The sequence below is a fragment of the Pelobates fuscus genome, chromosome 1 (genome assembly GCF_036172605.1).
Source record: "Pelobates fuscus isolate aPelFus1 chromosome 1, aPelFus1.pri, whole genome shotgun sequence".
Classification (NCBI taxonomy): Eukaryota; Metazoa; Chordata; class Amphibia; order Anura; family Pelobatidae; genus Pelobates; species Pelobates fuscus.
This window is the reverse complement of record NC_086317.1, coordinates 450,250,836-450,268,337: the sequence shown is the minus strand read 5'-3', so window position 1 is coordinate 450,268,337 and position 17,502 is coordinate 450,250,836.

Below are 17,502 nucleotides of genomic sequence, written 5' to 3'. Positions count from 1 at the left end.
TTCAATAGGTAACAAGAAGAAGGATGGTTTGAGCATACCCAACACACATGCCCCTTCCCAGTCCTGTGGCAACTCCGAATAGGCTTTCTTACCACAGATCCAGTACAAATTTGCTGGGGCTCTCCAGGTAGATGTGATGGATAGATCAAACCACACATCCTTTAAATTGGCGTATCTAGCAAACGGGTTAGATGGTTCTGAGACATTTGAAGCCGACCACCAAGTTGTATTTTTAGTATCATCATCATAAGCTTTTTGCCCTAGACAAGTTAATTCTCCTACAGAAGTATTATACATTATTCCTTTCCTTGCTATGCAAACATAACCTATGATGGAGGTCTTTAATCTCCACTCAGATTTACCTCTAACACTCATATGATAATCGGCTTGTGTAGATATTAGTTGGTCAACTGCCTCAGAACCGGACATTACCTCCCTTGCTTCCCAAGGCCATTGGTCTCCCATGTTAGTACCTCCACACACATAGCAGTTGGTAACATTAAGACTACCGGCAATACTTTCGGCTAAATCTATGAACAGGTTTTTAGCGTTATGGGGGATCTTATTATCTATACTCATCTCTTCGTAAAAGGAATGATATACTTGATGAGTTTGGGAGGATACCGTATCAGTCTCTATCCCTATAAATAATACTGTCCCAGGATCTAAACCCGTCCCGTATATTTGAAACCCAAATAAATTTCCATACTTGTCTAAGAACTTGTCGGGGTTATTTATAAGTATATGGACTGGGTTGCATTCCATAGACTTACAATATGGGCTAGTCGGCAACTTAGTCACTATCATGTCCTTGTCTACTGTCTGTCCCCAAGTTGCCCACCCCACACAAGACCAATATGGGCAAAAGTTATACTCTCTATTTGGGCATCTAGGACTCACATATTTATTTTTATTACTGGGACAAATATATTTATCGTTAGACCCATACGTCCTTTCCCATCTAAGATCCCCACATACATTCCACGGCTTTCTACCACTTGATATCGCCTTACATGCATCAAATAGCAGAACACCCGAAGAATGTACGGATTCTAACACCGTCTTATTAATTAGGGTCCCCTGAGGATCTCCATTCCTGAGAGTCAACCAAATTGTACGAGGTTGATACTCTGGACTGAAGCACTTAGGTTCTCCTACTCCTAAATGGCACACACTATAGTCTATATTTAGGTATCTACATCTCGATACATCTCCTTTACACTCGTATTGTGAATGCCAAATTAGGGTTTGGGAAATATGGTTACCTGTTCTCGTAGTCTTAATGCATACCTCACAGCTAGGAGTGTCGGTACCTCTACCTTCCTGAATATAAAAACACACATAAATAAACACTATCAAAAACACATCTTTCGCCGTCATCCTCAGTCTTCGTCCGTGCGAAGGCACCTCAGCTTCCAGGATGTGAGGGCTGCAGGGAATGGAGTTCTGCTCGTCTTCACAGGTGTCCCTTCGATACTTTCCTGGCTTATATACTATGTGTTGGTAAGCGGACAGGCTTTATTATGGCCGTCTAAAACACTCACTTCACCAAGTCCCTGTAACAATAAAATTTGTAATCCACACGATTCCTCGTTACTCCGACTGAGTAGTGCGTTTTAACCGGATCTTGCAGGGATTCTCTGGATCTGCTGTAACTTGCCAAGAATCGACTGCTGCTGGTTTAACCCTGGAGTGATGTATCCACGGAGTCACTTCGGCTACTTTTATCGCTGTAGGGGTAGACAAAAGAACAACATAAGGACCTCTCCACTTGGGCCCTAACGGTACATTATTCCACTCTTTAATCCACACTTGATCTCCTGGATGATAACTATGAACTGGGGGATAAATATTCACAGGTAATCTATCTTGTACCCATTTCTGTACCTCCTCCATAGTCTTACCCAACTCTACAACCTGCTGCCGGGTAATTCCTTCTCCCAACTGACTCAAATCCCCCCTTAAGTTACCAAGTACGGGAGGTGGTCGCCCATACATGATTTCAAAAGGAGAGAGGCCCATCCTTCTGGTAGGGGTACTGCGGATTCGCAATAGAGCTATGGGTAAGAGAACGTTCCACTTAAGTTGGGTTTCCTGACACATTTTAGCCAACTGGTTCTTAATAGTTCTATTCATTCTCTCTACCTTACCAGAGCTCTGGGGTCTATATGCAGTATGAAGCCTCCACTTTATACCAAGCATATGAGTCAGTTGCTGTAGGCACTGGTGAACAAAAGCTGGACCATTGTCCAATCCTATAGAACAGGGTAGTCCATATCGGGGTATTATTTCTCGTAGCAGGAATCTCACAACTTCTCCTGCTTTCTCTGTACGAGTAGGACATGCTTCTACCCAGCCTGAATAGGTGCACACAATTACCAACAGGTAACGATGTCCACCCGATTTAGGCATCACTGTAAAGTCTATTTGTAGATCGGACATGGGGAGTCCCCCCATAAACTGGACTCCTGGTGGCTTTACTGGTCCTTGTCTTGCATTATTTTTAGCACACGTTACACATCTGCGTACAATGGCCTGAGTCAAGTTGGACAATCTTGGTATGTAGAAATGTTTCCTGAGAGATTCTTCTGTACTGTCTCTCCCAGAATGTGTCCCGTTGTGATAATTTTGGACAATTTCTACCGCTAGTGATGCTGGTATGACTATTCTTCCATCTTCTAGCTGATACCACTTGTTCTCCAAGTACTTTCCCGATTCAGTCTTTAACCACTCCTCTTCTTGAGCTGTATAAACTGGAGTCCATTGAGACAGTGGAGTTGGTATTAGAGCAGCTATATGCCCCACATATTCCTGTCTTCCTGATTCAGCGGCACGCTTAGCTGAACTGTCTGCCATCCGATTTCCTTTGGTCACATCACCATCTCCTCTCAGATGCGCTCGACAATGTATGATACCGACTTCTTTCGGCTCCCACACTGCTTCCAATAGTTGTAGGATTTCAGCTGCATACTTGATTTCTTTGCCTTCTGAATTCAGTAGTCCTCTTTCTTTATACAAAGCTCCATGGGCATGAGTGGTTAAAAACGCATACTTAGAGTCCGTATAGATATTCACTCTTAAACCTTCAGCCAATTGTAACGCTCGTGTTAGTGCTATTAATTCTGCCTTTTGTGCTGATGTTCCTTTCGCCAGTGGCCGAGCTTCTATCACCTTGTCTATTGTTGTTACTGCATATCCTGCATAGCGGATCCCTTCTTTCACATAACTACTGCCGTCGGTGTAATATTGAACATCGGGGTTCTGGATGGGAAAATCACGAAGATCTGGTCTACTTGAAAATACTTCATCCATTACTTCCAAACAATCATGTTGACTTTCAGTAGGTTGTGGCAAAAGGGTAGCTGGATTTAAGGTATTTACAGTCTCTAAATGCACTCTTGGGTTTTCACACAACATTGCTTGATACTTGGTCATACGACTGTTACTAAACCAATGATTTCCTTTGTAATCCAACAACGTCTGTACTGCATGTGGGACTCGTACATAAAGTTCTTGACCCAGAGTGAGTTTATCGGCTTCAGCTACTAGCAGGGCGGCTGCAGCTACGGCTCTTAGACAAGGTGGAAGTCCGCTGGCCACTGCATCCAATTGCTTAGACATGTAGGCAACAGGTCTTTGCCATGATCCCAAGTACTGTGTCAATACTCCCACAGCCATTCTTCTTTGCTCGTGTACATACAGGTAGAATGGTCGTGTGTGATCAGGTAGACCTAATGCTGGGGCACTCATCAAAGCCTTCTTCACATCTTCAAATGCCGTTTGTTGTTCTTGAGTCCATAAGAAGGGGTCGTGCTCTGTACCTTTGATAGCTGCATACAGAGGTTTTGCCAGTATCGCGTAGCTGGGAATCCATATCCTACAGAAGCCTGCTGCCCCCAAGAATTCTCGCACTTGTCTTCTATTCTTGGGTATCGGTATTTGGCAGACAGCTTCTTTTCTCTCTGGCCCCATAATTCTTTGACCTTCAGAGATATGGAATCCCAGATATTTGACAGTTGGCAAACACAACTGAGCCTTCTTTCTAGACACCTTGTATCCTGCCTTCCAGAGAATGTGTAGTAGATCGTGCGTTGCTTGCTGACATTTTTCTTTTGTAACTGCTGCTATCAACAAGTCATCTACATATTGTAACAATACACACTCTCCTGGGATGGACTCGAAATCCAGTAGATCTTGACTTAGAGCTGAACCAAATAGGGTAGGTGAATTTTTAAACCCTTGGGGCAGTCTTGTCCAGGTCATTTGGCGTTTTGAGCCCGTTACAGCGTTTTTCCATTGGAAAGCGAAAATACATTGACTTTCTGCGGCAATTCGGAGGCAAAAGAAGGCATCTTTGAGATCTAAGACTGTGAAGTAAGTAGCCCCGCCCGGAATTAAAGCGAGCAGGTTATATGGATTGGGCACGACTGGATGTATACTAACAACCGCATCATTGACTGCTCTCAAGTCCTGCACAGGTCGATACTCATCTGTACCGGGCTTTTGAACAGGCAGCAATGGGGTGTTCCAGGGGGAAGTACAGAATTTTAGGATACCATACCGTATGAACTTATCCAGATAAGATTGGATGTTCTTCTTAGCCTTCTGCGGGATGTGATATTGTCTTAGGCTCACTGGATAAACCCCAAGTTTTAGTTCGATTTTAATAGGTGGAATATTGCGGGCCAGTCCTGGTGGGTTGTTCTCTGCCCAAACTCCTGGTATGTTGAATAAGGATTCATCACTCCTAGGGTTTTGGATAGTCAACGCTGTATAAAGTCGCCACTCTTCTTCCTTTGGTACGGATAAAGTCATAATACCTGAAGGTCCATTGAACTTTAAAGATGTTGTTCCATTTGGTAGGAACGTAATCTGCGCTTGTAATTTGGATAGCATATCACGTCCCAGCAATTGGACTGGACATTCAGGCATATAAAGGAATTGATGTTTTACTACGTGGCCTCCCAATGTACAGAGTCGACTTTTAAGAACCGGTTTTTCAGCACTTCTTCCAGTTGCTCCTATCACAGTAATAGTCCTTCCAGATGGAGGAGCAACTAGATTAGTCACCACTGAATGTTCAGCACCAGTGTCGATCATGAACGCACTCCTTTTTCCCCCTATTGATACATCGACCATAGGCTCCGCTCGACCAAGGGGGATGGAGCCCGGTCGGTATCAATAGTCCTCCATGACCGTGTCAGCCAATCCCACAAAGTCCCTACCTTCTCTATCGCGGGACCTTTGCGCTGCTGGAAAATACCTGTCTTCCCTAACACTTCCTCTGTTCCCATTACTCCCTCTATTACCATTACTCCCTCCGGGGCCTCCTCTACCTCTCGCTCTGCCTCTAAAGTTTCCGTAACCTGCCCTGGGTTGGTCTCTCTCGTACTGCTCTCTTTGCGGACATTCGTTCCTCCAATGCCCTTCTTCCTTGCAATACGCGCATTGATTCCTACTCAAAGGCTCCCTATTCCATCTACTATCGCCTCTATCTGGACCCCGTCTATCTGCGCCTGCGATCGCTACCGCTAGCATATCAGCCTTTTTACGCATCCTGCGCTCTTCCTCTTTCTTGCTTTCTGTTTCCCTATTCATATAAACCTTATTTGCTACCTCCATTAGTTGGGTGATTGACATACCTGCAAACCCTTCTAACTTTTGTAGCTTGCGCTTAATATCTCCGTAAGCTTGGCTGACAAAGGCGGAGTTCACCATTCGGGAATTATCTGCGTCTTCCGGATTAAAGGGGGTATACAAGCGGTATGCCTCCAATAATCGGTCATAAAAGACACTGGGCGCTTCATCGCTTTTCTGAATCACCTCAACTGTCTTCGACATGTTAATAGCTTTCTTTCCTCCGGCTTTCATGCCAGCAATTATAGCGTCTCTATAGGCTCTGAGTTGAACCATATCAGCACCATTTACATTCCAGTCGGGATCGGTGTTGGGATAATGTGTTGCGGCCCATGCTGATGGATTAGCTTGGTTCAAAGTACGGGCTTTATCCTCTAACGCTTTAATGGCTGCTTGATTAATTCTTGTCCTTTCCTCATTGTTAAACAAAGTCATTAATAACTGCTGGCAATCAGCCCATGTCGGGTTATGTGTCTGTACTATTGAGGTGAACAGATCAGTCATAGCTTGTGGTTTCTCGGTATACGAGGAATTGTGGGTCTTCCAGTTTAAAAGATCGGTTGTAGTGAATGGGACATATACGAAGACAGGGTCAGCGTGTGCCATTTGACCTGCGGCATCGATATAGGCTGACCCGGGATTCAGACGAAGAGGCATCTGATAGTGTTTTAATTGTTGGGTACCGGTCAGTTGTCGGGTCTGTATGGGGCTACGTGGAGGGGCGTCAGTCATGGGTTCCAGTCGGGGAGAAATAGGGTATGGGGATGTAGGAGCTTGGTTTTGGGAAAAGGTTGTAAATAAAACACTTCGAGTCGAGCTAGATGAAGCTTGACCGGAAGTCTGAAGTGGCGCCAAATCAGGATATTCGGATTTAATGGGGGTTGGTTCTGATTCCGGAAGGGGAGATTTAGTACGAGGAGGGGTGGAGTCTGTACTGGAGGAGGAAGCGGAAATGGATGGGGGTAATGAAGGGAGGGTTGCAGGCCTTCCTGCATTTGCGTCACTTCCTCTTAACGGAAAGTAAGGGGGCGGCAAAGGGATCTCGGACTCAGGGGGCGTGTCCAAAATGGGCCTAACACCAGTCCTAGTGGACAAACAAGTCCTAGCTACCATGAGGCGACACTGCTCCTCGTGGCACGTCTGAAGCCATTTTGGCGAGTCATTTACGGCCTGTCTCCAACAGTCAATATAAGGAAACTGGCCGTAAAGTTCAGGCCTACCTGATACAGCCACGTGTAAGCGCTGTACCAGAGTTGGATCCAAACTGCCACGTGGCGGCCATGCCGCAACCAAAGTAGGCCACTCCCTAGTACATAAAGTGACCAAACGTACAGGAGACATCTTAACCCCAAAATCACAAGTTTTGAATCCCTTTTTAAAATTCTTCACCATACAACCTAAGGGATCCGGAATCGTTGACTGCGACGCACCCATACTTAACAATGGAACGTCGTCAACAACGAATACTATACACGCGTACTATTCAACAGTCACGCCCGTTTCCTCTGGCAACAGCACCACGTGGTACGGTTACCAAGTGAAACGTACACAATAACAATAAACACTCAGGGAATTCCCGTACACACACAGCTGTTACACCAGTCACTAGATAATCAATATTATGCCCTTTGGCGTAACTATACAGTCACCCACGCTATAATTCTCTATATACGAATTACCCGTCTATAACACACCCCAGTAACATCGTCTTTTACAAATAGCGGTTACAGTACGGTTAGCATAGGTCAAAGCACAAGTTAAGGTCACAATACAATTATTAGTGGTTATGGTGTTAAACATGCAATAGACGACAATGATTAGTACTTATATACAGTGTCAGTAAATATACAGGGTTATGGTACCGTGCACTATAATACAGCAACACACTATTAACACTCTCGCTAGACGGCTGAGCTCGCGCTATCTAACAAGATATACACTTTACTAAACAATCGTTAACACATTTACAATTCCCAACTAAACTATTGGCCAGTACCTTGAATGGACTACCTAAAACTATATACACCCGTTTTGGTTAGCCACACTGCCCAATCACCACATATAGCGAGCTAGAGAACCGAATTTACACAGGCGCCTCTTAGTCGCACTATCAAAAGTCTAGTGGGTTCCAAATTTACACGCCTTCCCACTTAGCCCAGATAGGTTGAGAGCTAGCGAACCGAATTTACACAGGCGCCGCTTAGTCTCCCGGTCCCTCCGACCTAGCGAACGTAATATACACCCTAGAACGCTAGTCTAGACAAGACACCGGTGTCCGGCTAGGGCTATTTACACCAGGACCCCGCCTGACTAACAAAATCAAACGGTCTGACTAAAGAGCGTTCGATCGAGCGGTGCACCTTCGCTCCTTCCCTCCGACAGAGGGGGCAGATACACAGATTCAAAACCCCTTTGGGCCTACCGCACAATCGGTATACCCCTAGTGGGTCCTGCCGTCTAAAACAGCAGTTGTCTTACCTCCTCGTTCCTGAACCTGAGTTCACACTCATCGACGGGGACACCCCAGCACTTCTCACGTAGAGGCCGATGATCTCCTGGACAACAGACCAGTGGCGCCGAGACGAAGGGAGGTCCACGCAGAAGTTCAGGGGTGCAGCCGTAGAGAACGTGGGCAAAGATAGACCGTCTCACGCCTCTGCCTCTCAGCTACCGTTGAACGATGAGCTTCCCGGCCAATGCACCAAATGATACCGGAGAAACTGACGGAAGCGAAGCACAGAGAGATGGACACAGGTTTCTTCAGGAAGGAAGAGATTCTTTATTGGATCACCGATCGGGACTCAGAGGGACTAGTGTCACCAAAATACAGCAAGTTCTGAGCCCCGGACAATAGTGCAGGCTCCTTATATAGGCACATAACTCCTCCCATATTAAGCTCCACCCGCACATTCTCTTAACCAATCAACACAAATAAGAATTAACTTCCTGTTTGACCGCATGGCTTGTCCAGCACAATGGAGGAGGGGAATACTATATCCTGTATTCTTGCACATGCTCCGTACACTACTGATCGTATCTTGCCTCGTGCAACCAACTGATCGATACGTCAGCATATGCACGTACACATGCCACGTGGTAATCTCGGCCTACTAAATTTATTTTTACCGAGATTCCACCACAGTGTCGTGCACCATTAAGTGAATGCCTAGGGCCTACCCAGGGTTTCCGCAGCTAGACCCCCATGGGCATCTCCAGGAGCGAGCTGTCCCCGAATGCGTTGTGTCGCTGCCCTACATAAGTGCCTACGGGTGTGGACAAGTGTGCACGGGAATCTCAGTGTGTTGTGTCTCAGTGTGGCTCTATGGATTAGTATCAGTATAGTAGTGGTGTATAAGTTCGGTTCGGATCCCGGGACCAAGTCCTGAGAGATTGTGGCGTGGGCTGAAGCGTCTTAAAGCTGACCCCAGTGGTTCTGGAGTTGTGTTACTCGTCTGTGGGGTACTGTTGCGTCTGTTCCCCGCCCTGAAGTCGTCCGGGCTATGGACCTTTAAGTCAATGACGGGCAGCTCGTCATGAGGATGTTTTTCGAGGTCTCCTGGTTGGTGAGGTGTCCTTCTGTTTTGTCCATGTGTCTTGTGGTATAAGTCCCTTCTTAGTCAGATTCCTGTGAGTAGCGTGGGGGATTGGTAGCTATGTCTGTCAGTTTCGTCACGGAGTCTGGCGTCCCGGTGTATGTAGTGTCTATCGCAGGGGCCGCGCCGCCCCACCGGCACCCGGACCCCAGGGCAGCCCCCTTCCCATTACCCCGCGCGGAAGACAAACCACGGCGCCCACATGTCTGTGTGTTTTGTCATCCTATCCATCAGAGTTGCCTGCACTGCCTCGGCTGCCCTAATGTCCTCCACTCTGTGGATCCATTCTTCTCGATCGGGGATGTCCGTTTTCTTCCAGTACATTGGTATGAGCGATTTTGCAGCGTTCAGCAGGTGTCGCAGGATAGACTTCTTGTAAGCGGGCAGTGGTTGCGCGGATATATGGAGTAAGGCCAGTTCTGCCGACCACTCCACGTCGTCACCGAGGATCATCCGGATGTCGGATTCGATCTGGTTCCAGAACGGAGTAATGAGTGCGCATTCCCACCAAATGTGGAAGAGCGTGCCCCTCTCCCTCGCGCATCTCCAGCACGTTGGCGAGGCATCGGGAAAGATCCTCCGGAGCATAGCCGGAGTCCTGTACCACATAGCTAGCAGCTTATAGTTCACTTCTTGGTAATACGAGCTGGAGGAACTTTTGTGCTGCCATATGAGGGCTTTGTCCCATTGTGTTGGCGAGAATGTCCTAGCCATCGCCTCCTCCCAGCGTTGCTGGAACGTGTTATTCTCCACGGTAGGATCTGTCAGCAAATGTTGGTAAAGGCTCGAGATGGCTTTTCCCAGAGTCCCACCGCGAGAGCAGAGATCCTCGAACCAGGTAAGGTCTCTCCGTAGTCTATCCTTGTGGGGGAGAGAATCATAGAAGTGTTTGAGCTGCATGTATCGGAAGACTATCATCGGAGATCGCGGTCGTTCGCCCAGCAGCGCATCCAGTGTGTCCAGGTTGCCGGCACGAGTGACCTTGTGTATCGGGATATATTCCATGTCTCCGACAAAAGACCAGGAGTCGGTTGGTAGGCCCCCCCCTATGTCGGGGTTATGTGCTATCGGCAGTAGGGGGCATGGGGTCGGAGATATCCGCGGGTCCTCCCTGAGAGTTTCCCAGGTGAGCAGATTTTGGGACACTGGGTCTTCATCTTGTCGTCTACCGTTCCTAGTCGCTCTTCTCCGCCATACTGCAGCTTTCAGTTTTGCAGCGTTCCCCTCCTGATCCAGGATTACCCACTGCTTAGGCGAGTCTGCGCCGTGCCAGTCCAGGATTTTTTGTAGTACTGCGGCCTGATGATATTTCTTGAAGTCCGGAAGCGCAAGACCTCCTCTGTGTCTAGGTCTGCAGAGGAGGTCGTGGCTTATCCTAGACTTTTCCCCTCGCCACACGTATTTGATGACCGTTGTCTTTAGCGTCGAGAAGAACGTTGCCGGTAGTGCGGTTGGGATCGTCTGAAAAAGATATAGGATCCGTGGAAGAACGTTCATTTTCAGCACTGCGACTCGGCCATGCCATGTAATGTGTGGGTATGCCCACTTTGCCAAGTCTAGTGCGATATTTTGTAGGAGAGGCTCGAAGTTACGTTGGTAAATTTCCCTTGGGTCTGTGGGGATCCAAATTCCGAGGTATTTCATTGCTCCCGTGCACCAGCGGAACGGGAAGAGCGACCGAAGATCTTCGTATTCCGCTACGGGCATAGTGATATTCAGAGTCTCACATTTCGCTAGGTTAAGCTTGAACCCAGATATCTGGCCAAATTTGTCAATTTCTGACAGTAGGCACGGGAATGTGAGCCGCGGCTGGGAGACGAAGAATAAGAGGTCATCCGCATACGCGGCCACTTTGTGTTCCGATTGTTGCCATGAATAGCCGTGAATGTCAGGGTTATCCCGAATCGCCTGTAGAAAAGTCTCCAAGGTGAGGGCGAAGAGGAGTGGCGAAAGGGGGCAACCCTGCCTCGTCCCGTTTGTGATATTAAAGCTCGTGGTCAGGGCTCCATTCACACGTATCGCTGCTCTCGGAGAGTTGTACAGGGCGGAGATCCACGCCAAGATCCTCCGTCCCAATCCCATGTGCCGGAGGGCTTGGGCCATGTAGGTCCAGTTGACCCTATCGAAGGCCTTCTCTGCGTCCGTGGACAGCAGTAGAAGGCGCTTTCGATATTTCAGGGCATGGTGTTGCACCGAGAACAGGCGTAGCGTGCTGTCCCGTGCTTCCCGGCCCGGGATAAATCCCGTCTGATCTGCGTGGACAAGGCTCGGCAGGAGACGTTGTAGTCTGGACGCCAGCGTTTTTGTGAAGAGCTTCGTGTCCACATTTAACAGGGATATCGGACGGTAACTACCACACTGTTCTGGGTCTTTCCCGGGTTTGAGTATGACCGTTATTGTGGCCGATAAGGATTCTGCGCCAAAGGTTCCCCCCTCTGCCACCCTGTTCACCGATTGCGTCAGCCAAGGCAGTAATATAGTAGCGAACTTTTTGTAATAGCCCGAAGAAAGCCCATCTGGGCCCGGAGCCTTCCCGGTTTTTGTGTTTTTCAAGGCAGCCGCCAGTTCTTCCGTGGTGATTGGGTCATCTAGTGTAGAAGCCGCCTCTTGGGTAACGCGTCTCTCTACGTGCTCCTGTAGATACATTTGGATATTTGTCGACATGTCCCTTCGTTGGGCCGGGTTTTCCTCGGAGCGTAAGTTGTATAGAGAGTTATAGTACGCCCGGAATTCCCCGGCTATGTCCTCCGGATGTTGAGAGACCCTGCCGGATGTTAGGCGGAGTTTCCTCACCTGGGTGCGGATCACGTCGCCCCTCAGGAGGCGAGCGAGGAACTTCCCTCCCTTATTCGCGTGGGTATAGAAAAAAGATTTCGACGTTTGTACTGAGCGGAGGTACCGTTGTGTGAGTAGGGCTCTTAAGTTCCGCCTGGCTTCCATTAGCTCTCTATATATGGCTACCATCTGAGATCGCTTGTGTTGTAGTTCCAGGCATGCAATGGTGTTGTAAAGTTCGGTCATAGTTCGTGTGGCCTCTTTCCGTTTACGAGTAGCAATACCGATGAGAGAGCCGCGGATGACACTTTTGTGGGCCTCCCACACCGTCACCGGTGACATGTCTCCCGATCCATTCTCCTCAAAGTAGTGTTCTAGTGCCTGGGAGATCTCATCTCTCACCGAGGGATCCTGTAGTAGTGTTTCATTAAGGCGCCAAGTCCGAATTGCCGGTTTAAAGAGCGGGGATTCTAACTCTATCTGGACCGATCCGTGGTCTGACCATGTCGCAGGGTCTATAGAAGCCTTTCGTAGTCGGGATAGTCCGTCCTGTTTGATTAGTATATAGTCGATCCTGGAGTAGCGGTCGTGTATGGCAGAGTAGTGGGTGTAGTCCTTATCGTCAGGATGCATGGTCCTCCAGCAATCGACTAGTGTGAGCTCCCCCAAAGATTTGTGTATGGATCTGAGTTGCGATTGCGGAATGCAGCAGTGACCGGTTGAGGAGTCCACGAGTGGTTCCAGGGGGATATTGAGGTCTCCCCCTACTATCAGCGCCCCCTCAGAGAATCCCTGTAGTTTACGTAGCGTGTTTCTAAGGAACATCGCTTGCCTGGAGTTAGGTACGTATATAGACGCAAGAGTGTACACTCTATCGGCTATCACTCCCATCAGGAAGAGAAATCTTCCCTGGTCATCTGTCATCCTGTCCAGTTCTCGGAACCCTAAATTAGCCGCTATCAAGATAGCAACTCCCGCTCGGCGAGCTAACGGGTGGTTATTACAGTAGCTTAGAGGGTATTGGGCATTGCGAAGCTTAGGAGCAGCTCCTTCTTTAAAATGAGTTTCTTGTAGTAGCGCTATTGATGCGCCCTGCCGGCGCAGTATCCTCAGGAGGTGGGTACGTCTTTCCGGGATATTCAATCCCCTGCAATTGAGTGTCAAGACAGACATGGGGGCGCGGCGATACGCCATGTTGTCTCTTCCCTGGGAACAGGCTTGATCCCTCGGGGTGCTGCCGAGCAATACCTAGCCCCGGGGCGACGGCGCGGCCCAGATAGGTTGCGAGTCTCAGTGTGACTAGTGTCTATTCGAAGGTCACCTGCACGGTTTCGTGTGGGTAAGGGTTCAAACGTCTCGTCGGTCTCTGTCTACTTATGGACTGGTCAGGCAGTCGTCAGCCGGTATCCGAACCAAGCCCCTGTATGTGTTGTATGTGAGTGTGTGTGTATTAGTGTATCGTGTGAGTGGGGTGAGTGGGAAGGGTGAATAACAGTTAAAATAAGGGTGGGCAGTCACAACCCCCCTTCAGGTATATTCCCTGCAGGGCCAAAAGGTGGAGGCGCCCCGAATTTACCTTCCGAAAGGAAGGACACTTGCGCCCCGTTGGGAGTGGCCAGACGTCTCACGCGATCGCCGGATCAGCGTGTGAGTACGCCCGTGGCTCCGCCGGGGGTGTTGCGCAAGTGGGTGTGTAGAGCAGTGTTTGGCATCTACGCCAGGAGTGGTATAGTATGTGTTAGTGAGATGTAGTCCGATCCGTCCAGCTCCATCCGAGTCCGAGCCCAAGTGCAACAAAGTTATAATGAATGGGTCATGTTAATAAAAAGTCAACTGGACTGCATCAAATAGGTTATAGCATAAACAAACATATCGTTGTGCACAATTGTACCCAACCGGCAACGAGATAACATCCATCATGTCCCTCCGGGCTACCTTGCCCCCCATCCCCCCCCTCCTGGTTCCCAAAACCGGCACACAAGCCCCCCCCACCCCCAAACCCCCCCCCCCCCCCCACCCAACAACCCCGGTGCCTGCTATCATGCGAAGCCTGAGGGTGTTCTGGATAGCTAAGCTAGGTGAGTGGGCATTTGCCTAACCCCCCTCCCCAATCCCCCCTCATGTGGCTGATGCCGCTAGGCAGATCATAGTTACGGGGGAGGGGCCTCGTATCCGTGAGCCGTGAATCTTTAACGGTAAGGTTAGTGTCCCGCCCTCTAGTCCCCCTTTTCCCGTGTCCCCCCGTTCCCCTCCCGCCTCCCATTACAATACTAAATGTTTGACATTCAACTCTCAGCCCTAATCACTTTACATATTGGTGTACAGCAACAAACCTCCCGTCCATGTCCTCCCCAAATATCGTGCCGTGTGTTACCACATATGAAAAATACATTCCCCACACAGTGCATACAGCAACAAGAATGAAATCGGAAAAGCAGGGTGAACATTCTACATTACATGTCCGTAGGAGGTGGGCCCCTGCAATTGGGCGATTCAATGCTGTACGTGACTAGTGTCAGTGATGACTGGTGGAGAAGTCCCATGTCCTCGCCCCCGTGTGAGGTGGGCCCCATTAAGCCTTTCCAGTGCAAAACTGAGCAACGTGCCCAATGCCGCCCCCTCTCCCCCCTCCCCAAGTTCCTATACGCAAGTCCCATCTTATGTCCCTCCGGGGGTGGGGGGGGAGAGAGAGGAGCGCCCCATGCCGTGCGTAGTCCAGGAAAACAATAGACACGGGGATAACCTCTGTCCGAGGAGGGGGGGGGAGTCCTGAAATCATAGGAAGGATATTGCAGAATCGTCCCTCAGCCCTCCCAAAAGATAGGCGGCCTCGGGTCCCACCCGTTAACAATCTCAAGTGCGGCCTTGTAGAAATATGTGAACCAAAAAAAAAAGAAGGGGGGGGAAAAAGAAAAAATGGGGGGGGGGAAGGGTGAAGGGCAAGCGAGGAGCAGCGTGCCAGTGCCCAGTCCCGCCTTGTCATATGTCGGGGAGATGGTACCTGTGCGACAGAGCAGACCAGAAGGGGACACGGTCCTCATGTTGTTCTTCCTCAGGCCTCGTGGTCACGGTGTGCATGCTCTCGAGGTGAACGACCTCTGCGGCGGCGGAGTGCGCGCTGCGGTCCCCGGTCTGCCCCCAGTGGGCCCAGGATCCAGTCCGGGATCTGAACAGGAGGGAGATCCAGTGTTTCCAGGAATCCGGGAGCTTCTTCCGGTCCGCGGAGTGGCACCCAGCCATTTCTGTGTCTCGCCAACAATGCGAATGGAAAGCCCCATTTGTATGGGATGTTGCGGGACCTGAGCAATGTAGTGATGGGGCGCAGTGCGCGCCTTGCTTCTAGAGTGGTTGGGGACAGATCATTAAACAGAGAAATAGGTGTGCCGTGAAAGTCCCATGTAGGTTGCGCTCTGGCCGCCTTCATTATGGCATCCTTCGTGGCAAACGAATGGATGCAGCAAATAATGTCCCTCGGGCCCTCCTCGACTGAGCGAGGCCTCAGGGCTCTGTGTGCTCTGTCATACCGGATTTCCAGCGGGGCGTCTCCAGGCAGGATCATGCGGAAAAGTGCAGTTAGGGTTTCTTCAATGTGCTCCTCGCCCTCTGCTTCAGGCATGCCGCGGACGCGGATATTACATCTGCGGCCGCGATTGTCAAGGTCTTCCACTGCTCTGCGCATTTGTAATAGCAGTTCGCCTTGTCGGGATAGGGCTGTGTCAGTAGCCGCTTGTCTGGTTACATGTGCCTCTCGGGAGCGTTCCAGTTCTTGTATACGGTTCCCTTGTGCGGAGACCTCCGTCCGGAGTCCCGCTATCTCGGCTCGGAGAGCATCCTGGATTGTGGTGGTGTGCACCAGAAGGTCGGCCTTCGTGGCCATGGATGCCATAGATGCCGCAATCGTGCGGATCTCCTCACCGATGCCCTCCAGGGTAGAAGCAGGGGGATCTCCCTGTGGTTGGGGAGCGGTCGCCATCTTGGGGCCTCCGGCCTCACCTCGTGCGTCCGTCGTTGTTACTAGGAACCCGTCCATCGGACCTAGCGATTGACTGTTCTGCGTGCCTTTGGGGGTCCCGGGAGGATCACCCCGGCGATTGCGACCCATATGAGCGAAAATATGCTTATAAAAAGGGCTTTAGGCGGACCGGTGGAGCGGAGCTCACTGTTTATGCATCCATCCTGGTCGACGTCCAAGCCACGCCCCCCCGCGAAAACATTTTTTAATTATCTCCCTAAAGCTACAATCATGATGGAACTTCTAAAAATATATATGGTGGTCCAATAGCTGCTGTGAAAGTTGTATATGTTTATCTGACAATGTTCCTGTGTTCTTTGACAAATGGATATGGCAGGACCCTGCTAATTTTTATTGCAGAGGGCAATGTTATCTGTGGCCTTGGTCAATACAAAATAACTCTTTGGAATTCTGTTAAATAATAGAACTGAGCAAAGAACGAAAAAACAAAAACAAAAAAAAGAACAGAGACATCATTAACAATATGCAAAATGAAAATGACCTTCTCTAGAAATTGTGTATGAAATGTAAGATATGCTGAATATTAATTTATTTAAAAAAAATATACACAGTTCTAAGTAGTAATATGGGAAGGGAAGAAATATGGATGCTAGATTTTATTCAGGTTGAATTTCCCTACTCTGAAGAAAGCACATTGCAAAGTATATGGATATAGTGAGATGTGTTTTCTTGCTTTCTAACTTTTTAAACATCCATCCAATACCATGAAGAGTGTTTAACTCCATGATACTGTATTCCTATGTACACTTCTCTTGAAGAAGCTGGAGTTTATTTGATAACGAGGGGTGGTGAGTTACCAGATTAATTGTTACTGTCTTAATTTATTCACTTTGCCTTAATTTACCCAAGTTTGGTGTATGTATTTTGAGCCAAGAGTCTGGATGTGACTGACATTGTAAGTAAGAAAAAAATGAACGAGATAAATCACAATACTATCACAATATGTATTGCTATAAATTGATTGCGAGTGTATTCCGGGGTTCCATTTTATACTGTAAGATGAACAGCTGATGTTTAATACCATAAGGTAACTTGTATCCTCATGGAAGCAAAATCTATATGTATTTATCTATACATCCAATGACGAAAACCAATAGAGCTGAGACAGAGCTCCCTCTACAGGGTGTTATACAGAGCACCGGAGAGAGCTTTGTGTGTTTACATACAGAAAAACATGTTGTCTTGTTTTTACTCAATGATTTTTGTGAATATTGACCACTTTACACCATAAGGGTCTAAATTTTCAAAGTAGGTGTAAATTCATACACATTACAAAACAATGTTCCAACACTCCTGCATGTAGCAGTTTTGTGCTACTTCCAAAAAAATTGCTGTGGTTTAGCCTTAGAGAACATCCCTTCACAAAGTATCCTGTGATGTCGGTACAATGGCTCTTTCTTTGTGAGCATCAAATGAAGAATTATTGAACCTATGTTGAAAAGTGTTTTTTTTTTTTAGTTTTTT